This window comes from Armigeres subalbatus, chromosome 1 (assembly GCF_024139115.2).
Source record: "Armigeres subalbatus isolate Guangzhou_Male chromosome 1, GZ_Asu_2, whole genome shotgun sequence".
In the NCBI taxonomy this organism is placed as follows: domain Eukaryota; kingdom Metazoa; phylum Arthropoda; class Insecta; order Diptera; family Culicidae; genus Armigeres; species Armigeres subalbatus.
Genome location: NC_085139.1, coordinates 142,671,417 through 142,695,617, shown reverse-complemented (window position 1 = coordinate 142,695,617; position 24,201 = coordinate 142,671,417). Strand labels below are relative to the sequence as shown.

General features: G+C 40.6%; 1 protein-coding gene and 2 long non-coding RNA genes across 4 annotated transcripts in view; 1 reads left to right on the top strand and 2 right to left on the bottom strand.

Moving 5' to 3' along the window:
* The window catches only part of LOC134205191 (sodium-independent sulfate anion transporter), a 189,405-nt gene that overhangs the window by 58,027 nt on the left and 107,177 nt on the right, over positions 1–24,201 (top strand). The window contains exon 1 of one of the 2 annotated variants that reach the window (XM_062680214.1): positions 2,351–2,383. The exons of the other annotated variant lie outside the window; for it this stretch is intronic. The gene's annotated coding sequence lies outside the window, so the exon portion shown is untranslated. Of the gene's footprint in view, positions 1–2,350; positions 2,384–24,201 lie in introns of those variants that run through there. 2 annotated transcript variants of the gene reach the window in all.
* Positions 12,808–13,337, bottom strand: LOC134206985 (uncharacterized). Its single transcript, XR_009978336.1, has 4 exons — positions 13,254–13,337; positions 13,092–13,170; positions 12,962–13,033; positions 12,808–12,907 (listed from the first exon to the last, which is right to left on the bottom strand). It is a non-coding gene; the product is annotated as an uncharacterized LOC134206985 (long non-coding RNA).
* Positions 19,685–20,489, bottom strand: LOC134206979 (uncharacterized). Its single transcript, XR_009978335.1, has 4 exons — positions 20,259–20,489; positions 20,097–20,175; positions 19,967–20,038; positions 19,685–19,912 (listed from the first exon to the last, which is right to left on the bottom strand). It is a non-coding gene; the product is annotated as an uncharacterized LOC134206979 (long non-coding RNA).

The following is a 24,201-nucleotide window of genomic DNA, read 5'->3' as shown; positions in this document are numbered from 1 at the left end:
TTAATATTCAAACTACTAACCTGCTTACAGCATATTTCTTTCTTTCCCGTGATAATGAACATGTTTCTTCAAAGAGTCCTATGCAGGGTTTCGACTTTTCATTTCAATGAAACCAAAGCAAGCGTTTTTCGGGCCAAGGGAAAAGCTTGTTTCGTTGTTTATGTTGAGGATCATCTTTCACCCATCAATCTTTTCTCTAGAATTTGCATTGGAAGATAAACGAAAATCTTGCCTATTAGATGGAAATCTCTTTTCGTTTCATTACTTTTACCTCTCACTCACTTTTCGCGAGAATTATCGCAGAACAATTACAAAATTGTATGGCCGCGCCGGGATTCGAACCCAGAATAGTAACAATAATAGCTGTGGGGATACGCTCACTCTAGCCACAGCACCACGCTATCTGTATGAAACCATTAAGTTATTTGTTCCACATAATCTACTACAATTTGCATTTATGATGCCACGAAAAGACTCGAATGTAAAAGAAAAAGAGCAAACCAACGTTTAGCGGCAATCGAAGTGAGCGAAAAATTGTTATCAATCTCCAGGCTGTTTTTCTTTCCCGAAAAGCGATTTCTCCCCGAAAACCTTTGTGAAGGAAAATCATGTGCTCCTGAGATTGAGTGAGCATTACGAACCCTGGTCCTATGTATTTCGGCTCGAGTTATATCATAAATCATCAGTTTCGTGCTAATTTAATAGCCGTTCGCGGTTTGATGGGTTTATCACTGAACTTCACTTCTTCTCAAAGGGCATTGAAAAAATCAAGTTTTTATACACTTCCTCGCACATGAGCAGCCCGAAATGTTGATCGAATGCAAGTTAAACTTCACTTTTTGAAATCAGTCACTTGTTAACTTGTTAACTTAATATAAACTGCTATTTTTGCCCGTAAAAAGCTATTAAAAATTGATCGCGGAGCGAATGTAAACACCGGCACCGATAGCAACAAACTAATAATTAGGGTGGTTCAAAAATGATTTTGGTTCGCCACGCTCATTCGATTATGTTTCATATTTTGGGTGTCGGCCGTTGGTTTGGGCTGGTTTGAATAGGGGCTTACTGTGCACAGGTCGTTTCAGGTTTGTATGACAGTTCATATGGCGACGTTGAATTTTACATTATTCTGATTGTGGCATTCCGTCATTGGACGCTGGTGAGAGGGAGACCATCGATAAGCATCTTCAGAAGCGATCACTTTGATTTTTATTCCGCTGATTTTATTCTATTAAGTGCAATTTGCAATTAGTAGTGACGTCACTATTTGTGTTGCATAAGATCAGCGGGAGAGTAAAAGAGATAACCAGTGGCACGCAGCGCTGATCTGCGCCACCTTTGTAAAGTCTAGCTCCTTGATCTAACCCCTGGAAACGATAGGGTGCGATGATTGCACTTTTTTTTAACAATTCGAACTATATTTTGCAAACTCAAAATCAAATGATATGGGGCCTATCAATTCTATACTTTCACCTCTAATTCTATCATGAACATGTACGTCTAAGTTTGGAAGATGATATTAGCATTTCCATAACTTCACGTAGAAGTAATACACTCAAATCATTAATTAGTGCATTTTAATTCAGTTGTTGTCCGACATTCCAAGCCAAGTTCTGGTTACAAGTCAAGTAGTCCAACTTGTCGTCCCAACTCTCTGCGTACTTCAAAAGGATTCGAGAGCGTTCCTGAAAATCGAATAATGCAAATCACTTGATCCATCGTCGCCTTTACCAATCGTATTAGATTATCCAGTAATCCGTATTCGTGAATAGACTTACACATATATATATATATGTAAAAAAAATTTACGTTTGGGGGTAGATATCGAAACGCTTGGTCAAATTATGCATCTTGATGCACTTCTTACGGAGCCATGTGTCCAAAACTTGAATTCCAATATCACTTTCAATTTGCGATACATCGGAAACAACAAACTTTCAACAAACAAACAAATTCTGACTTGAAACTTAACATATGAATACATCGATTGCAGGGTAAAACAAACCAATACCTTCATGAGCTTCTGAGTAGTATCACTTTGAAAGTGGATAACTTATTTTCGATACAGTCCTTACAATGCAACCTGTCGCCTTTTTTTTTAGACACACGACACCTTCCATTAATTCTTCGACGGACTCAAATCTTGGTAATTACCCAGTAGCTAGTGCAGCGCCTTAGCCAGTGCCTCACCACCATGTTTAAGTAGCTCATCTCGCCATTCATAATTCTTTAACATTCACAATATAAATAGAATGTGTTATTCACCGTTTTAATTTGATTTTTACAGTTTTCCAATTTTAACAAAAAAACTTTTGTCTTTTATTTGCAGGTACTTCACTCAGTTTTTTTCAGTATATAAAAGTTTACAAACATTCTACGCAAGGTAAGAAACATATAATGTGTAATGGTGTAGTAACAACAGGTGTTCCTTACATATAGTTATAGGTTCAAAATCAATGATTGCTGTATTTTATTCAATAAATAATTTGTACAGTAGACTTTTCCTATGTAGAATATTCTATTAATATGGACTTGAGTTGAGCCAAGTACGAGACACTGCAAATGGTCTTACTATCGATTTCAGATTGTGAAATAATCTATTTAGGAACAAACAAATATTGGATTAACTTGAGGCATTTGTTTGAGCAACTAAATATTTTCATTTCTCACAATTCCGAGAAATCAACGATAAAATATTCTTAACAAAGGGCATTGATACAAAAATCAAATCAAATACTTGATATTCTATACTCGAGAGTACCTGCAGCTGAAAACTCAAACGACAAACGCCTCATAGAAAATTTTAAAAAATCCAATGAAAATTTTAGAATTTAAAATAATTAATAAATATGAAGTTCTAATGAAGAATTTGAAATTTCCAAAGATACAAGAATTTTCAACAAATTAGAAACTATTCACAGGAAGATATACACAATTTTCCTCAAGCAAATTAATCATTATTCATTATATTATTCATCATTCGTTATATTAATCAAAATTTTCATTGTTCAAAATTATCTATTCCATTCCAGATTCAATCAGCATTCTGAGTCAAATGAATATAAACATTCCACCCCATTTTTTTTCCTGGTTCTGACTTTCTTAGTTTAAGCTTTAGACGCACTGAGTACGATCAGAATTCCCCAATTCGTGTTTTTATACATTTCACATGGGATTAAAACATTTAATACAAAAAAAACGAACTTAACATTTGTTTTTTTTTGTGTACTTAATTTTAAAATCCAATGTGAAATGTTTAAGTATAAACCGTGCTTTAAATTCGATTTTGTTGCAATTAGATTAATGCTAGACTAAGTATTAGGGTGTCCCAAAATTGGACAAAGTCTGGAAAGCCGGGGGCTCCACCAAAACAAAACAAAAATTGTTGTAGGACAACTCTGGGAAACGACGTTTAGGGGGAGCCCCGACGCATTTTATGAAAAAGTCCCTTTTTGCCTTTCGCGTATACGTATTAATCGAAAAATCGAACTTCTGATAGAAGGCTCGGAGACCCATAGTGTTATACGCTGTAGAACGCTTTTTTTCGCCGTGTACCATAGTCGATGGTCTGTGTACGTTCCGTATCGCAACTTTAAACTGTGTTTTTCGTGTTGAACCGATTCGATTTTATTATTTTTTCTGTTTCGATTATAACTAATTACTGTGAAATCGTGTGTGGATGTTAAGTGTATATTAAATAAGTGTATAATAAACTATTGTGAAAACGATTAGTCGATCACGGTGTTGTGTTTACATCTTTCGTTTCACTGTTCCCTTGCTGCACTTTTTCGGCGACCGTACTTTCAAACTGTCCGTGCTTAGAGCATTTCCACCGTTGATTCATAAAGCAGAATAACACCAAACTAATTATGGAATCCGCCTGTGATCATTGCGCCAAGCCCGTTAAAAACGATGAAGAATACATCTCTTGCATGGCATTCTGCGATAGAATGATCCATTTGAAGTGCTCTAGCATTAAATTAACGAAGACCTTCATAAATGTTATCAACTCGTATTCCAATTTGTTCTGGATGTGCGACGCTTGCGCGAAACTCATGAAATGTGCACGGTTCAAGTCTACTGTTTCTTCGCTCGGTAACACGATCGAGGCAATTACCGAGAGACATGAGATCGCCCATGCTGAACTCAAAGCGGAAATCGTAAAGCAGGGAAATCAGATCGCTCAGTTGTCCGAAAGGCATCGCTCTTACTACTCCGAGTCGGTCCAGTCCGAGAACTCTCTTACGCCAACCACCTTTAAAACGACGTCGCGATGATAGCTTGCTCATCAGCAAATCTCTCGTTAGCGGTACTAGAGCAAGTGTTTGCTCTGTTTCTGCTGAGGTTCTTACTGTCCCTGAATCCGTCGAGCAGTTCTGGTTGTATCTCTCAAGAATACATCCTAGTGTGCAATGCGAGTCCATCGAAAAACTGGTGAAAGAATGTGTCCAGTGCGAAGATCCCGTTAAGGTTATTCCGCTAGTGAAGAAAGGTGCCGATACCAGCAGAATGAGCTTCGTTTCGTTCAAGATCGGACTGGCCGTAAGACTAAAGGAAGTCGCACTCCGCCCAGACACCTGGCCGACAGGAATACTTTTCCGAGAGTTTGAGGACCTCTCAAAAAACCTATGGATGCCCCGTGTGAACACGCCGTCTGTCGTCATATCTCCAGACCCGAACGCCTCCCAGTTTCTGACTCCACTTCCGGACAGGATCCGGCATGTTGATTGAAAACCACTGCGAAACCGCCCAACGTCCTTCCGTACGATGCCAAATCACCTCTCCTGAAGACTCCGCATCACCCAGACGCACAATAGAAAGCTTGTTGAAGCCCCTGATCGCCCCAATCCAGTCCCGCTCTGCTGCCTCCGATCATCATAGCCGTCTGGGTCCTGAGATTGGTGGTAGAAAAGGGGGCTTCCACCATGCTTGCACAGGCAAGTATTCTTCTGATTGTAGTTCTTCTCTGCGTGACGATTTTTCCTCCACCCAGGACCTAGGACCTCCACCTTCGTTGCCTCATGCTGCTCAAAACTCCAGCACCTCACCCGGTGGTGATTTCCATCGAGATTCGCATTTCTCTCTGCTGGTCCACAACGCAAGTCAACAAGCTTCCATTGGATCTCCAGGACGCCCCATGAAAAGCATTTTGGGAGAATTTCCCGGTTGCTCTAGTTCAGTCGCGCCTGTTGCAGCCAACGTTCTTCGAAGTCGTCCTGGCCCTGAACTTAGATGTGCATCGGGGAGCTCCCAACCTGCTATTGCAGGCAAGTACTCTTACATCCCTGAACCTTCACCGCCTGATGCCGTTCAAACTTCTAGAGCCCCGTTTGTGGATTCCAACCTCGTTTGCGTTGACGAAGTGCTGATATATTATCAGAACGCCGGTGGGATGAACTGTGATGTCGAACAATATCTTCTTGCCACGTCCGATGATTGCTACGATGTGATTGTGTTGGCTGAAACCTGGCTCGACTCCCGTACCCTATCTAGTCAGGTCTTTGGGCCTGAATACGAAGTTTTTCGCTGTGACCGTGGCCCCATGAACAGTCGCAAATCAACTGGAGGAGGCGTCCTAATCGCAGTGAATAAAAAACGGAAAGCAAGAGTTATTTACAACGACTTATGGGGATGTGTCGAGCAAGTATGGGTGCGCCTCCAGCTTTCCCATCGTTCGGTGTTCCTGTGTGCACTATACATACCTCCTGATCGTGTTCGCGATGATACACTGATCGAAGCTCACACACAATCAGTCTTGTCAGTGATAGAAATGACTAATGCTTCGGACGAAATCATCATTATCGGTGATTTCAATCTGCCAGGAATTTCGTGGAGTCCCTCCTGCAACGGGTTCCTTCACATAGATATGGAACGATCTTCATTACACAGTCACGCCTCCAAACTCCTCGATTACTACAGCACAGCCACGTTACGTCAAATCAATCACGTTACCAACGAAAATAATCGCAGCTTGGATCTGTGTTTTGTTAGCGCTCAGGACGCTGCTCCGCTAATTTTGCATGCTCCATCACCGTTAGTTAAAGTAGTTAACCATCATCCTTCGTTGATACTCAAGCTGAACAACACGCGAGCCAATGTTGTTGCATCGATCGAGCCCATAATCTACAATTTCCATAACGCCGATCATCATAGCATTGCTGAGTTCTTTGCTACATTGGACTGGGTTGACATTCTTGGCGGTTGTGATGCAGAGAATGCGGCATTGACTTTATCGCATATTATTGGACACGTGATTGAAAGACATGTTCCTAAGAAAATCGTCGCTCCTTATAGTTGTCCTTGGCAGACCCGTCAGCTTCGTAGAATGAAAACTGCTAAAAGAGCTGCTCTCAAGCGCTATTCCAAACACGGTTCCTTATCGTTGCGTGAGCACTACAAAAAATAAACTCTGCGTTCAAGATTGTTAGCCGACTCTGTTTTTCTCAATATCAGCAAAATATACAGCAAAACTTGAGGACCAGGCCTAAAACGTTCTGGAAGTACATAAATGAACAAAGGAAACAAGCTGGGCTCCTACAACAATGACTCTGGACGAGGAAGTGGCCTCTACACCCCAATCCATCTGTCAGCTATTTGCCGACAAGTTTGTGAGCACCTATTGTAACGAAGTCATCTCTGATGTCACAATCGCTGAGGCTGCTAACAACGTTCCTGCAGTCAGGATCACTTGGGCCACGTTTTCGTAGATGTAGAAATGATCCGTAGAGCTAACTCGCAGTTAAAATCATCCATGAGTCCAGGTCCGGATGGCATTCCGTCTGCGTTCTTGAAAAGGCACATCGAACTTCTGCTCGCTCCTTTCAATTGATTTTCAACAAATCGCTATCCAGTGGACTTTTTCCGTCCGTGTGGAAAACCGCTACAATGTTTCCCGTGTACAAGAAGGGTGATCGAAAAGATGTCAACAATTATCGCGGCATCTCATCCTTGTGCGCTGCATCCAAATTATTCGAGCTAGTTATAACAGAACCACTCATATCTCACTGTAAGCAACATCTGAGTGCCGATCAACATGGGTTCATCTCAGGCAGATCTACGACCACTAACCTTTTGTGCCTAACTTCGAGCATTACCGACAGCTTTGTGCAGAAAGCACAAACGGACGTTGTATATACGGACCTATCTGCAGCTTTCGATAAAATTAACCACGCTATCACGGTTGCAAAATTGGAAAGATTTGGCATTGCTGGTTATCTTTTGCGCTGGTTCCATTCATATCTCACCGGACGGAGACTGTCTGTTACGGTAGGCAATTCTCAGTCCACTGAATTTTTGGCAACCTCAGGCATTCCTCAGGGAAGCCATCTTGGCCCTTTGATATTTCTCTTGTATTTCAACGATGTAAACAATGTGCTTCGAGGACCGCGACTGTCGTATGCGGATGATATGAAGCTCTATGCACTAATTCGGTCTGGACCTACAACAAGATATCAATTCATTTGCCGCTTGGTGCCTACTGAAACGGATGGTTGTCAATCCTAGCAAATGTTCAGTGATCTCTTTCACTCGTGTACGTCAGCCAATAATTTACAACTATGAGCTCAATGGAATCGTGATGCAACGTGAACTGTATAAAGGATCTTGGTGTTATTCTAGATACGCAGCTAACATTCAAGCATCATGTCTCTTACGTGATCGAGAAGGCTTCTAGAACATTAGGATTCATCTTTCGCGTCGCCAAGGGTTTCACCGATGTTTATTGCTTGAAATCACTGTACTGTTCGCTGGTTCGATCTACGCTGGAATATTGTTCCGCTGTATGGCATCCTAATTACCAGAACGGATCAGTAAGAATTGAATCTGTTCAACGCCGCTTCATTCGTTTTGCTCTTCGGTTGCTTCCATGGCGAAACCCATTCCGGTTACCAAGTTATAGCAGCCGTTGTCAATTGATTAATCTTGAAAGCCTACAATTGCGGAGGCACATTGCACGGACCATGGTCGTTGCTGATACGCTCCAAGGCAGAATCGACTGCCCTGAAATTCTGGAATCAGTAAACTTGAACGTTCGACCTAGGGCACTGCGAAATAACGGAATGCTGAGGATACCTTTTCGAAGAACGAATTACGGACAACGTGGAGCGATGGTGGGTCTACAGCGGGCATTCAACGAGGTTGCCACATGTTTTGATTTTAATCTATCCAGACAGACGATTCGTCGTAATTTTACAAGGGCTTATTCTGCCATGTTTCATAATTAACGATGATTTTATTATAATTACTTTTATTAGTATTAATTAGGATAAGCATCATTAGGACCTAAGTTGTCTGTTGATGAATCAAACAATAAAGAACAATACCAAACGACTTAGCTCGACGAATTGAGGTGATGTCTGTATGTGTGTATGTATGTATGTATGTGTGTGTGTACAAAAAAAACTGTGAGACAAACTTTCTTGTACTTGGCCTTTTACGATTTGCTTGCAACAGGTTGCATTCGATGCGAAATCTTTCCTTATTTTTTGCTATTGAAAATTGGCCCAATCGACCATTGCGTTCTATAGTTAAAAGAAAAACATTGTTTTTTCCCCATTTTTCCCACCTTGGAAAAAAAAAATTCAAAATCGATGTTTTTTTATCAAAGACTGCTACAATGCATTCAAATTACGGTAATTAAATGTGAATTGACGGAATTATCTGAATCAATCTCCCTAAAGTGCAATTTTGACCTCCTCTTTTATGCGTTTTTCTTGTTACATTTTATAATACTCGGGATCCTATCACCGCTAGGTGGATTATTCCGGTTTTTCATAGGTAAAATGGTATATCGGAAAACAATTAATTAAACCCATCTATTTAATATTTTTTACATTTCACCTAGGCACAATAGGACAGCCCCATATAAAGGAGCGGCCAAAACTTCCCAATGGCCAAATTTCGATTTGAGCGTGTAAAATGTGATGAATACAGGAATACACTGCTTATAAACTATATTTTTCATAATGAGGACGGTTGTGATTTTTTAGATTTTTTAGAGAGGGGTGAAGGACGTTCAAACTGGTCCCTCCTAGAAATGACATTTTTACGTTTTGCCTTTCTCGTATACTAAGTATACGTAAAGGCTATATGATCACTCCAAAACCAAACATTCGATAGAAGGCTCGGAGACCCATAGTGTTATATACCAATCGACTCAGCTCGACGAATTGAGGTGATGTCTGTGAATGTATGTATGTGTGTGTGTGTGTGTGTGTGTGTGTGTGTATGTGTGTATGTGTACAAAATTTTGTAGACACACTTTTTGGAACTTAGCATTGGTCGAATTACTCGAAACAAGTTTTATTCGACTGAGAATCCTGTCCCATTGTTTGCTATTGAAAAATGGCCAGATTGGACTATGGGATCAAAAGTTATGGCCAAAATATTATTTTCTATGCGCAAAACACACTCAAAAGCACTCACTCATATTTTTTAGTATTTTTTTTTACACGAGAAAGGCACCAACACCGCTTGGTGGATTAATCAGGGTTTTTTTGGGAAAACGGGCAGCTTTTCCATGTTTTCGTCTCAAAAGTAACATATTTATATATCGTTACAAAGCTCTTAAACAGATCTATGCAATAGGCTTGATCATGTAATAATAGATCCTTCCAGAATTTAGTTTTGAGTAGTTTTGTAAAAGCATATTTTACATAATATTTAACGAACCCCGCAGTAAAACAACCCGCACTACACTGTTGAACTCAACTTAATAAAATTCTGCAAAACATCACCATTTTGTGACACACATAAATTTGGAAAATTGATCATTTTTGCCTTTTCGTACACTAAGTATACGTAGAAGCTATATGATCACTCCAAACACATTTAAAAGAAAGCCCGAAAACCTATAGTGTATATACGGCCTACTTTTCCATACCATACCAACAACAGTATCAAAAAATGATGGAAGATCATTCCTAACTGTCACTTAATCATCATTTCATTGAAGTGATTTATTTAACAAAAATGGGTCAGATTCGACGCAATTTTGAGGTGATCATGCATAGCGTGTTCATAACTGGGATATTAAATCGGTTTTTAGATTTATTATTTATTCAGATTAAATTACAGCAGCGCTGTATATTATTGAACTCCTATTCTTCCGTGCACAAAATTGAGGGTTATATTCTAAAGAATACAATCTTAATTGTCTCTAATGACTTGGTTCAATTAAATAAGATCTGCTCATTAGCTCGCAGATTGATTAATTTCGAGGTTTCCTTTATTTTTCTAAGAGATACACGCTTAGCCTGACTCACTCAAAATTGGGTCGAGTTCGACTAATTTTTATAAAAAATGTAACAACCTAAAATAGAAGTAAAAGATACTACTCAATTAAATTGATGATTGCATTGAAATTGGGGATATGTTGCTGTAAAAAAATACTTAGATAATGCGTCAACTTGTTTCCCACCAGTCCACTGCAGTCGTACCAAAAACTAATTGAAGATCACTTTAACCTTTTACGAAATTATTATTTTATTGAAGTACACAGTATGTTTTAAAATATATTCTTGTGTTGTCCCATTTTTAGCAAACATGCAGACCCTGCTGAGGATGGCTGGGTTCGATTCCCGGCTGGTCTAGGAAATTTCCAATACTCCATGATAAATGGTAACATGGTTTAGAAACCTTGCTGGTAATAATTGTGGAAGTACTTACTAAGTACTAAGCTACGAGACAGCAATCTTCCAGTGGGGAATGTAATACTGTAGAAGTAAAAAAAGAATTTGATTCGACTCAATCTTGAGTAAGTTTGGCTTAGTGTGTAGTAATCACTGAATACGGAACATTGAAACCCTGTTCAGCGAATGAAAAAGGTTTAGGAGGAAAACAAATCTTTTCCTCGTCATAGGAACTGTTGTTATATCAAGTGCTCTTGTTGCATATTTGATTATTACTTAACAACAGAGTCTGAACACTGCTCAGGTTGATATCCATACGCTAATTCATGAGAGATTTACGATCAATTAAGTATACGACCCACCTGCTGGGCTTGCACCTAAATATGAGTAGTTGTTGCTCAGCGTTGTTTTAATGTACATAGCTGGTTTATCGTATTAAATAATAGATATTCGAATTAATATTTACAGAATTAGAAAAATTTGAAGAGTGGCTCAATTGAAACTGTTCGGAAGTTTCTTTAGGAAATCCTTTGGGAATTTTATCCACAAATTCCTTTGGAAATTCCCGAAGAAATTATCTTGCGAATTCCTTTAGAAATTTCTTTGAAAATTCTTCAAGATTTTTTTTCGGCAATCCCCTCAAGAATTTAAGAAAATCCTCACTCGTCCCAGAAATTTCTGCGCAAATTCCTCCGGGAATTTCTTCGAAAATGCCTCAGGACTCTTTTTCCAAAATTCTTTTCGAAAATTCTTCGAAAAAATTTTCTTCGGAAATCCGTACTCATCAGTAAGCTGAAAATTTACATGATTTGAGGACGGACGGCGGGGTAAGCTATTTTAGCTGTTCGTCCGGGTTTTTGGTGTGATGTAACGTCGTCAAAGAGCATCTTCCGGATGGTCACAGAACAATAAAATATATGTTTCATACTTTGATGTAGGACGAGCAAGAAAAAAACGGGGGATCGCCTTAACATAAACCACCTCGCGGACTTCCAAAACGCCAGAAGGATTGTTTACCTTGAGCCAAAAGGAAATCTACAAGTTGTTCTCTGTAGGCGTTATTTTCCATACAGTAAATAGGTGATTGATGTTATCGTAACCGGTGCCACATCTACATAAGTTGCGGTCTGTAGATTTATTCTGTACAAATAAGCGATTAGCGATTAGAAAGGACCTAAGTCTGAACTGAACCACGCTTGCGCAGAAACTTTATCAACCAAGGAAGAGTCACCGTCCGAGTTCATTGTGTGATCAATATTTACCAATTGAAACGAGTATTCTGATGGATTAGTGGGAGAAGCTCGTTATTCGAGATTTGTTTATCATAGTCCTCACTGTGCGCCCAACTTGGCTAGCGGGCCGCCTTTTCATGGCCATAGATTAAGCAATGGGATGGAACCCATACAAAAACAATCTTGATTAATATTGAATTATCTTCAGACCAAATTACGCATCTACTCTCTTAGTATCGTACTAGCGAGAATGGTTTGAGTACGCGCTTCCTGACGAAACTTTTGGCATCATGCAAGAGGTATCACAAGTTTTGTATTTGTATCGGACTCGCTGTATCACTGATGGTGCTTGCGAACATCTGCAGTAGAACTCAACGGTTCTTTTTACTTACATATTTATATTTTTTGCTGGAAAGCGATGATAATTTGTATTGTTGTTTATATCTGTGAAAATAATCGGATCGTTTATTGTTTTGCAAAATCTGATTAAATTGATCACAATTGAATATCTTAAAGATAAATCGTCTAGCTTAAACCTTTGTAGGGGTATGTGGCGGGACCATCATCATCATCATCATCATCATCATCAGTATAAAAATCAAAAATTTGCAAGAAAGTACGATACGTGCTTAACTGGTTTCATCGATCGGAGTGCATCGATAGAACTAAGTCTGTCCGAGAAGATGAAATAATGGTGATAACTTGGAAATTTTCCCTAAGGCGAAGTTGTTGCCAGCTCAGCAAACCGAACACATTTATCGGAAGGCGGTCGAATTCTATTAATAAAAAACAACAGTGGATTTGTTGATACGAGAAAGGGTGAACATTGATAATGATGTGGGAACTGGGCAAAATTCCCGATATTTAAGAATCAAACGTAGTTTCATTTCCTAAAGCTAAGCGGAAAAATAGGAACCCAGAAGAGTGCCTGACCGTTTCCATACCTCATTAATGAGCTTGTGGTCTGTCCGGCCAACGGAGCGGAATAATTGAAGAGACGGATAATTCCAATTTTTTAACGATTTATTGACGGTTGTTAAAAAATTCCTATAATTGGATAAATCAGTTTCATACAGGCCACATTGAGTTGGTCCTACTTACGTTTAGTATATAACGTCACGCTTTTCTACCGTCCTATTTCCCTCAACTATTCGTTAGCTATAAACCTAGTAACTATACAGAAGCTTGATTAGCTTTAATTGTTTTTGACCGAATTATTCATAAGGCTTACATTGAATTCATGTATCCAACATGTGTGTAAACTAGGGTTATAATTGGTTGGTCGGGTCACCGTTCTAGAATTCAGAAAACTATAAAGAAATTCAAGAAACTAACTTAGAAATTCAAGCAAACGCTAAAACATCGAGGTTTTACAAGTTAGAGATCTAATTACCTCAAGATTGTAGTAATGATTAACAATAATATAGAAATATATAATTTTAGGAATTGAGATCGCATAAACTCTTGTTTTGGCTAGAATATCCCACTACTTTTCTTCTTGCTCTCATTCATCGTTCCCTTTATCCTCAACTGACATTCAGTGTCTGTCATCGTTTGACTGATCCGGGTTTGAAGAATGATCGTTTAGATGCGAGGGTTAGAAAGCGAATCGTTCTGGTGGACCGCGTCGACCAGGGGGTCGTAACACTCCCCCCCAGGTACACCAGTGCGCTGGTTAACGACTGTTTCGCGGAACACATCCAGAACAGCAATCTTCGTTGAGGGACGCTCATATACTCCTGTCACGGTCTGTACTGCCACCGATCTCACTTGACCATCCTTCGCTTGGTTGACGGATATTACTCGACCCTTCGGCCAACAATTTCTGGGAAGTTCTGGATCTACTACAAGCACGATATCGTTCACCTCAATTGGTTTGACATTGATAAACCACTTCGTACGTTTTGTTAGTTCAGGCAAGTAGTCGCGAACCCAACGTTGCCAGAAAAGATCTGCTTCCCTTTGTGACTCCCGCCAAGTTCTGCGCAGTATCATAGTTCGATCGTCCAAACGCGTAGCTGGTTTAAGTCCACTAGATGATCCTAAGATAAAGTGATTTGGTGTAAGCACCGCCGCGTCAGGGTCATCAAGGGAACATGCGTCAAAGGACGTGAGTTGACGATGTTCTCTATTTCAGCCAAGGTGTTGCGTAAGACTTCATCAGTCGGGTGCCGAGTTGGTAGCAGAGCTTTCAAATTCACTTTTACCGTCTGGATTAGCTGCTCCCATGCACCTCCCATATGAGGAGAGGCAGGTGGTAGAAACGTCCATGCTGTGTGTTGACTGGTTATCTCCTTGATGACATTCTCTTGATCCATACTTTTCAAAGCTTCGTTCAGTTCCTTGCTGGAGGCAATGAAATTGGTGCCTCTATCACTATATATTTGAATTGGCACCCTCGTCTTGCCATAAAATTTCTCAACGCCAAGATACATGAGTTTGCATTTAGAGAATGAGCAATTTCTAGGTGAATCGCTCTGATCGTTAAACACGTTATCAGGACTCCCCAACGCTTTTCATTTCTTCTTCCTACTGTCACTACCATGGGACCAAAATAATCTATACCAACGTATGAGAAAGGTCTGGTATATGCAGCCAACCGAGCGCTTGGAAGATCTGCCATCATTGGAGGCTTAGGAGTTGCACGATCGTTTCTGCACTTCTGACAATCCGATTTGATTTTTCGAAACAATCCCCGTATTTTAGGAATCCAGAATACTTGCCGCAGTTCGTTCAAGACAGTTTCATGATTACGGTGATTGTACCGCCGGTGGTAATCTCGTACAATTAACTTCGATATATGTTGGTCTTTGGGAAGTATTATCGGATTTTGTGCGTCGGAGCTAGCATACTCACATGCACTTATTCTTCCACGCATTCTCAGTACATGCTCGCCATCTAGGAATGGATTCAGAGTGAATATGGAGCTAGATTTCGGCAACTTCTGATCACCTGCAGAGTTCGATAGAAGCCGTATTTCTTCCGAGAATGATATGTTTTGCGCCTGTCGATAAAGCATGTTAGAAGCATGTAACAATTCATCTTTGGTCAGAGGTCCTGTGTAGCGCTCGACGCCTTCTGCCTTCCGGCGGATATTAGTGATGAACCTAAGGACCGTTGCAGCGGTGCGTAATAAACGATTCCACTACGAAAATCGATTGACTTCGAACCAGGACTGTACGGTTAGCTTGTGATGACATAGATTAGCTCGTAGTTCTTCTTTAGTTGTGTTGGTATTGAACGGTTCACATGGCCATGTGTCTGCTGGGTTCCACAATAATTCAGGTCCTCTGATCCATCTTCTCTGGCTGCCCAATTCAATCGAACGTTTCCACTTCGTTGCTTCGTCGGCTACGTTGTCCTTTGAACAAATCCATCTCCAGCTGACGATTTCCGTTGTATTCAATATTACCCGCCAGGCGACGTATGGAGAATATTGACGATGGTCAGAGCGTAACCAACATAAAACGTCTCGAGCATCTGTCCAGAAGTATCTCTCGTTGATTTTAATCGACAAGGCTTGCGATATTGAGTTGGCAAGTCTGGTACCGAGCACAGCACCTTGTAGTTCTAACCTTGGGATAGAAACAAATTTTATGGGCGCTACACGAGATTTGGCGCCGACGATAGCGCACTCTATTGTGTTGCCTTGTTGGAAACGTAAATAAGCAACTGCCGCATAGGCCAGCTCACTGGCATCCACAAATGTGTGGAGCTGTATTAGTGTATCCGAGTTAATCGTTGTCAGTGACCGATAGCAACGAGGAATGCTTATCTCTTGCAATCTCTGAAGTATTCGTAACCATTGTAGCCATTTCTCATTTAGGTCGTCTGGTATCTCGTCATCCCATTTTACTGCAGAACGTCAAATCTCCTGGAATAGTATCTTGAGTTGAACGAGTATGTTCGATAACAGGCCCAGGGGGTCGAAAATCGCCATAAGAGTACGGAGAACCTCTCTTTTCGTAGGCTTCCTTTCTCCTGATAATAGTCTACCATCATGTTTGGGTGAGAGTCTATAGGTGAAACTGTCCGTGACTGTGCACCACCACATTCCAAGCACTTTCTCCGTAGCAAGATCCGATCCAATGCGAATGTTTTCTCATCCGTCTTCCCTTGATGCAACGCTCGAAGAACTTTTTCCTGAGTTCGAAATCCAATTCCGCATTTCGAACCTAGCTCCAGCATGAATGAATCGAACATCTTTTGCTAACTGAATAGCTTCATCCTCGGTTTCGACGCTGGCCAACATATCGTCGACGTAATGCTGTTTGGTTATTGCTTCGACTGCCTTCGGAAACTGCCCAGCGTACTTCTTCGCGTTCATATCCTTGACATATTGGGCACAACTAGGCGAGCAACAAGCCCCGAATGTCATTACTTGTGAAACGTAGGTACTAGGCTCTTCGTCCTCGAGGTCATCTTTCCAGAGAAATAGTTGGCAATACTGGTCTTCTTCCGCGACTCGCACTTGCAGAAACATTTCTCGTATGTCTCCACTGATACCGATCTTATTCTCTCGAAATCTATATAGAACGTTGTTGAGAGGTACCAGTTGATCTGGCCCTTTCACTAGCATTGAATTCAGCGAAATGTTTCCTGTCTTTGCTGCGCAATCCCAGACTATACGCAACTTCCCGGCTTGTTTGCATTGAACACGGAAAATATCGGGATATACCAAACTCGTTGCGACAGTTTTTGAAGCTCCCACTTTGCAAGTTTTCTAACGTATCCTTTTCCTTCATAATCCTTAATTTTGTCACGTAGAGCTGTGGCTAGCTCTGGCTGTCTTTTCATCCTGGACTCTAAGCAGCGATGTCGTCGCAAGGCTACTGGCTTGCTGTTAGGTAAACGAAAATCATCATATTTCCAAAGTAGGCGTGTTTCATACTGTCCACTGTCTGTCTGGATTATAGCATCCAAGAAATTCAAAGCTCTGCGATCATCTCTGGATAGTAACGGCTTATCAGGTTTCGCAACGCCAAGTGCTTCTATGGACAGGTATTCTCTGATTGTTTGATCTAAAAAATCATCAGACCTTTCGGTACAACTGCATATTTGCACACTGTGGTAGGCTAATAATAAGCCGTCTTCATCTGAACCTCCGTGGAGAACCCATCCGAGCCGAGTTTTCGTGGCAACTGGTTCGTGTGGCTTTCCCTCCCGCCCTTTTAGGGGGTAGCTGAGGTTTGCGTTGTTTATTCCTATTAGCAATCGTGGTTGAGCGTTCTGATACGATTCTACCGGTAGTCCTCGCAGATGCTTGTATTGGCTTGAGAGTTCTGATACGTTGACTGTCTGATGGAAAAGATCTAGAGAAGAAACCGTATGTACTCCTTGAAGTTGGTACTTTCTTCGGCTATGTTGAGTTCCAGAGATTTGAACATCAACCCTAACGGACTCGCATTCGGAACGACCCATGTTTCCTGTCCACTTGAGGCAAATTGGTTCATGCGTTCCTGTTAACTCCAATTCCGTGACGAGTGCTGCATCCATCAGTGTATAAGAAGATCCATCATCAAAAAAGGCGAAGGTTTTCACGTGTTTCACAGGGCCGTAGAGAATTACAGGAACTACTCGGAAGAAGCTCTTGTTACTGATCTGGTGGTGAATGTTGCATTCTTTTTCAACTGGTTTGGCACTTGTGGACTCCTGATTCTCGAAAAACGCATCGGACTTATCTGGATTTGTTTTGGGGGTTGAGTCGCGAAGATCGTTATGCAGAAGTGGATGGTGTTTGAATTCACATCCATTCTTGCCACAGATTTGCTGCGATCTACAGGCTCCTTTGTGTTCTTTGAGGCATTTCCGACACAATCCAAATTCTTTGACCACAGCCCATCGTGCATTATAGCCTAGCTCCTCGAATCGTTGACAATTCTCGATACTAGAACAATTGCCTTTGCATACTAAACATGGTGAGACAGCTTTCCGTTGCTTAAATGATTGGCCTGCCTCTTTTGGTGTGTCAACATCCTCAGTATGAGCGTTCAAAAAGATTTGATTCTTTACCGGTCGATGAACCTTTGCCTCACTTGATGTTCCAGCGAGTGGACAAATGTCTTCTGCAAGTTCGTATAACCATCCAGAAAAGATAGACAAGTTAACAGTAGGAAAACTGCGTCGATATCTTGCCCAATCCAGCTTGATTGCTGATGGTAACTTGTTCACTAGCTCACGAAGTAGCGCCACATTATAAGAATATTCATCTAATTGACAAGCTTCAATTGTTGCACACAAATTTTGAACAGCAAGAGCATATTCGACTATCGTGTCCAATTTGTCGGCTTTAGGAGCTGGCGTTGCGATGATTTTGTCCATCAGGTTTTGCACGATGACTTCTGGGTTTCGAAGCGCATTCTAAGAGTTGAGATAATCTGCGTTACATTCATCGGATGCATTAACATGCATCTAACAGCTTCGAACGCCTTCCCTGTTAGACACTTTTGTAAGCGAACAAGATTCTCTTTAACCATAAATCCACACATGCTTGTTGTTGCCATGAACAAAGAGAAGAAGAGAGGCCATTCTTCTGAAGTCCCGTTGAAGAAGGGTAAATCTCGTGACACGGCTTGACGAGCGACAACTTGACTACGGGTTAGATTATTCGACTCATTACCCTCGGACATGATATGTGTGTGTGACAAACGTCCAAACCCAGGGAATTTGTGCATCTCGTTCTTCTTTCTGGATGGTTACTCATATTTGGTAGATGCATTCCTACACCTGCAGCATGAGGCTCGAATGCTGAAGCTTGACCAGGATGGTTATACGGTGTTTGCCCTGCTATATTTAATCCTTGTATTTCCGGAAGTTGTTGTGAATGCAATTCCTGTTGAACAAGCCTTTGTTGTCCAACACGTCCGCTACCATTAACCCACTCATCCACTCGATCGTTAAGTTCATTGCCTTCAACTTCTGCAACAGACGCCGAATCACTGGCAATCTCCAACAGTATGGCATGTCGTCTGCGGAGATATTCGCGCTTCCTTGCATTCTCCTCTTCCTGCAGCTTTCTCTCTTCGTCGAGCAATTCTAACTCCAACTCTAACTGCTTTTGTTTTGTAGATCTTCTCGAAGCTCCAGAGTGCTGACTCGATGCTTCCTCGAAACCTTGACACTTGTTGTTCCGAGGCTTTCCCGACAATGATTTCAGCGATCTGTTTGAGGTCTGACCTATTAGCGTTCCGCTAGTTGGAATTATTGTGCTTGATGCTAAGGGGATGTTCGAAACTGCCAGAATCGGTTGTTTCAATCCTGATGGCACTGTGAGACACTGGTTTGCACTTGTTATCACTCCCGAAAACGTATTCGTAGCACGCGCGTTTGTCTGCAGCAGCGGAGGTGTAAACGTATGAGGTGGTACTAAATTGGAAGCAACAACGTTGCAAGTGCTTGGCGCTAAATGCGTGTTGGATGACGGGCCACCGGGAATTACCGTAGAGATTCTTGATGGATTTAATAAATTTGGAGATAGTGGTGGAAACATCGTATTGGTGTTAACGTGCATTAACAGCTCGTTCACATTTGTACTTGTGGTAGCGCTTGGCGAAGTGGGTATATTACTTGGCATTTGGGGAACGAGATTCAAAGGCACCGATGTCACCCTAATGGCGGGACACGGAAGAGATGACGTACTCACGTCGTTTTCCATAAAGGCAACATGGGATGTAATTTTGGTTTGGCTCCTTTAGCAGCAAACTGGCAATCAGAGCAAATCCAATCGCGGTCCGCGACATCCTGGCCCACGTCCACATTGAAAATGATACCAATTGTCACATCGATCACATTGGACCATCCGAGAGTCGTCATTCTCATTGCAGCACTTACAGCTCCTCTGATCGCCAGCGGCCTTCTTTGCGGATCCGGTTGGGGAGCGACCTTCTCGGGATGCGGAACTTCTCGTCTTGATTGGTGTTCGTCCTAGCATCGTTCGTAATGACCATAAACGAATTTTTTAATTTGTGGTCTGTCCGGCCAACGGAGCGGAATAATTGAAGAGACGGATAATTCCAATTTTTTAACGATTTATTGACGGTTGTTAAAAAATTCCTATAATTGGATAAATCAGTTTTATACAGGCCACATTGAGTTGGTCCTACTTACGTTTAGTATATAACGTCACGCTTTTCTACCGTCCTATTTCCCTCAACTATTCGTTAGCTATAAACCTAGTAACTATACAGAAGCTTGATTAGCTTTAATTGTTTTTGACCGAATTATTCATAAGGCTTACATTGAATTCATGTATCCAACATGTGTGTAAACTAGGGTTATAATTGGTTGGTCGGGTCACTGTTCTAGAATTCAGAAAACTATAAAGAAATTCAAGAAACTAACTTAGAAATTCAAGCAAACGCTAAAACATCGAGGTTTTACAAGTTAGAGATCTAATTACCTCAAGATTGTAGTAATGATTAACAATAATATAGAAATATATAATTTTAGGAATTGAGATCGCATAAACTCTTGTTTTGGCTAGAATATCCCACTACTTTTTCTTCTTGCTCTCATTCATCGTTCCCTTATCCTCAACTGACGTTCAGTGTCTGTCATCGTTTGACTGATCCGGGTTTGAAGAATGATCGTTTAGATGCGAGGGGTTAGAAAGCGAATCGTTCTGGTGGACCGCGTCGACCAGGGGGTCGTAACAGAGCTGTATTGGTAAATTTCTTGAAAGCCTTGTTAATTGGCGTTTGGATGGGATTTTCACATCGTATGCAATTCGCACTCTGTGCCGGTCTTGAAACCAATATTTGGCTGAATTAGAAGCGTACGTAAAACTTCTGTTAGTAAATATTACGAACTTATTTTATCAGATTTAAAATGTAAAAGAAAACATAAAATAATAGAGACTGGAATAAATTGCTCAACTATCTTAACAATGTTTAGCCCGAAAGAAGTTAGGGTATTTAGAGTTAAAGTTAAGGTTAATTCTGTAGAATCAGTAAATTTTATACAACAGCAGTTGGTTTCTGGTTTCTGTTTTAAGGCAAATGAAAATCTATTGACAAAAAACTGATTTTCAAAATCATACCAAAAACAGTAGACAATCAGTCTTATGAATAATAAATATACTGACGATAATATAGAGAAAAATACGTGGAAGCTTTGATAAGCCTCCAGTACATTATCTCCTCAGTGGTTTAGTTTTAGCAATTAGAAACAGAGATAAAGTCCAATTCATCATTATTCATTAGTCCACAATGAAGCTGTACGAATATCATTTGAAGTATTTCCTTCATGTTTAGTCAGAGCAATCATGTGTTATGCCGGACAGTTACCACTTGAATACTCTCCACACCTGATTTAAGCCACTCGATTAATGGACATTAAAATAATATCTGATAAATAGCCAATAAGGAGGAAATTTGAAAAAATAAATATCAAAATAAAAAAAAAAATCTCTTCGGATTTTTTAAAGAATGTTTTTAAAATCTTCAAAATTATCTGATTTGGTTTTGTTGCCCTCTCAAAACAATATTTTTGGGCCAAAAAATCGAGGGGGAAGGTGAGACATAACTGTTTTTAAAAAATTGTATCGGCCTAATTACAACAATATGATTATTTATGCCTACCAATTCATATTAAGAGAAAATTTCAGAACTGAACATTAGCAAAAAAAACTCAAAGGTGCAGCCCAATCGGGTTGTACGCAAAGGTGACGTTGAACTACGTAGCTGTATGTAATGTACAGGTTTTCGACTATTCTATGCGATGAGACCAAACCAAGCGTTTTTCAATCTGCTTTTGTTGTTTATCCTATGCTCCTGAGTATATAATTTTTGGACCTTCATTTGAAAAGGAAGATAAAAATAAAATTTTCAAATAATCGAGGATGAACAACACGTTCACGATGAAAGCGTTCACATATTCAAATTATCAACTGATAAGAACTCGTTAGAGAGTAAGAATCGTTCGACAATTGTGTCTCGATTCGAAGCATTGGTAAATGCTACTTTTGAACCTATTTTCCTACATAACACCAAAACACAATGCCAAACATCCGATTGAACTTCATTGTTGACATTAAATTGGTATTACATTTAATTACATTTGGTTTAAAATTTGAAAAGCACAACACTGGCTGATAGTGTACAGCTGCAACCTTCGCCGACGCAAACTGGAACAGAGATTAAGCACCCGTCACTAAGTCTGGCTAAGCCCCTTGTGGCTCATTACAAAAAAGCCCATCGCGAAAGCTGGGCTGTCAACGGCGTTTGGTGGTCATTCTATGCAGGAAGTCGGAGTAGACGCGACAAAGAAGTTTGACAGTTTATTGATAATAATTATTATTCCTTCGCGTGCGTTGCGTCAGACTTAGCGTTTACTCCGGCAGACACCTACGAATCAGCAAAAACGAGCCAAAGAAAGTTTACCAGAATGCATTCACTGCAGCAGCGACGAATAACGCGACGTTAGGCATAACGGATGTTAGGCATAATGTATGTTATGCCTAACGTTCATCATGCCTAACATACTTATGCCTAACGTATTTATGCCTAACGGGGTATATCCGAAGATTCCGAGCTCCTCTATTGGCATCAATAGACGTAAGCAAGAAGCTGGCGTCAAACGCCCCAAGCTTTCGAGAGTTTAAGTTAGCAGAAACGAACTGCACCAGCTAAAAGCCCTGCAATGGCGGACATAAGCTTGCAGTTAATAACTAAAGAATTGCTAATAGATTGCTTATAGAATAGTTGAAAAGCAGGCCAAGTTCTAGTTGGAATGTAGTGCTATGGAAGAAGAAGTTTGCGATGCACTTACGAGATTGACTGATTCACCGAAACCGAGTGCTAAACTGTTAGCAAGTTTTTAATAGTAAATATTATCATACATAGATATTATACCACACTAGAGTCAGTTTTTACGCGGAGGAAATGGGCCGCATAAATTAAAACAACGTAAAAGATCGCGTAAATCCCAAAATATGTCTGAATGAATCGAGGAAATTCCAGAAATTCGAATGGAAAAAATCGCTTAAAAAGCGATGCCTGTAAAAATAACCGCGTAAAAAATGACTTCAGTGTACATCGGGTATGAAGCGTTGACTCATCCTTGATCGAATGGTCGAAGAAAATTGAAAATCCATGGAGAAACGGCTGAGATATTAACGATCAAAGTCTATCATATTTTCGTGACGTTTTTCAATTTTTTGCAATCGTAAAGTGTACCCCAATATAGAAAAGACAGACGTAGTTCTACGTCAAAATAGAGCAGAAACTTAATGAAATTAACCTAAATAAAGGGAACAAAAAAGTGTCAGGTCTCGCTGACTGGGCCGGCTCTGACTTCAAGATTGAGCAAAACCCGCCACGCAACGGTGATTCACCATCAATCGGTGTGGAGGTGGGCGTCCCATTTCCACTGACTGTATCACCGGCATCGCCGGTCGTAGCGGTTTGGTCCCAACCGGTCTCGGGGGGTATTCGAAGACAACAACAACAGGTCGCTTCCTCTGACCCGCGTCATCCTTCGTAATCGCAAAACAAGAATAACGTTTGTCACGTGCTCGGCACATTCATTTCCAACTGGTCCTCAATGGCAGCGTCAAGTCAAGGCGGGCGATGATCGTTCAAACGGCTCACGTAGCCGATGGGCCACCCTCACTTGATACCGAGTGAGCAATCGGACGATATAATGCGAATGCAGCTGCTGTATTGAATAAGCGCGGCTACAGTGCTTTCACTAAACTGCTTTTATATGAGCAAGGCATCTATCAGTTGTTCAAAGGCAATAACCTGACTACGTAGGTTCTATTGTTTCTATTTTACAATCAAATTATTATTGAACCCAATGCTAGGCCAAGGACAGAGCGCAAATGAAAGATTTCTGTTCATACATTTGAAACAAAGGCCAACATTCAAGGGGTTTATCAAACATTATTTTTGCTATGATTAGGCATACCCAGTCAAAACTTCGAAGTAATCCAGGACTTTTTCATTTTGCAAATAGCCAGTTAAATGTGGGCGAAACAAAGACTTATTGCATTAAATTCCTAAAATCGATTTTTTGAACTGTTCACTTAATATTGACAACTCTGCTACCGCTACGTAATGGATATTGAATTTTGAATCTTTATAACCCTTTGTCCGCATTCTTAGCTCTATATTGTCCGCGTATAAGTCTTTATAAATATGTACGCAGATTGCGTATATGTCTCTTACAAGGCAGATATTAAAATCCAATAGACAACATATATTCAACTTCTTCAATTTAATATCGAGTTCGAACTCAAAAGAAAAATATACACTTACACTCACGACAAATTCCGTATGGTAAGCTAACCCTTTGATCCGATCCGCTCCACATATTTATTGAACAAATGCTCGAAATGCAGA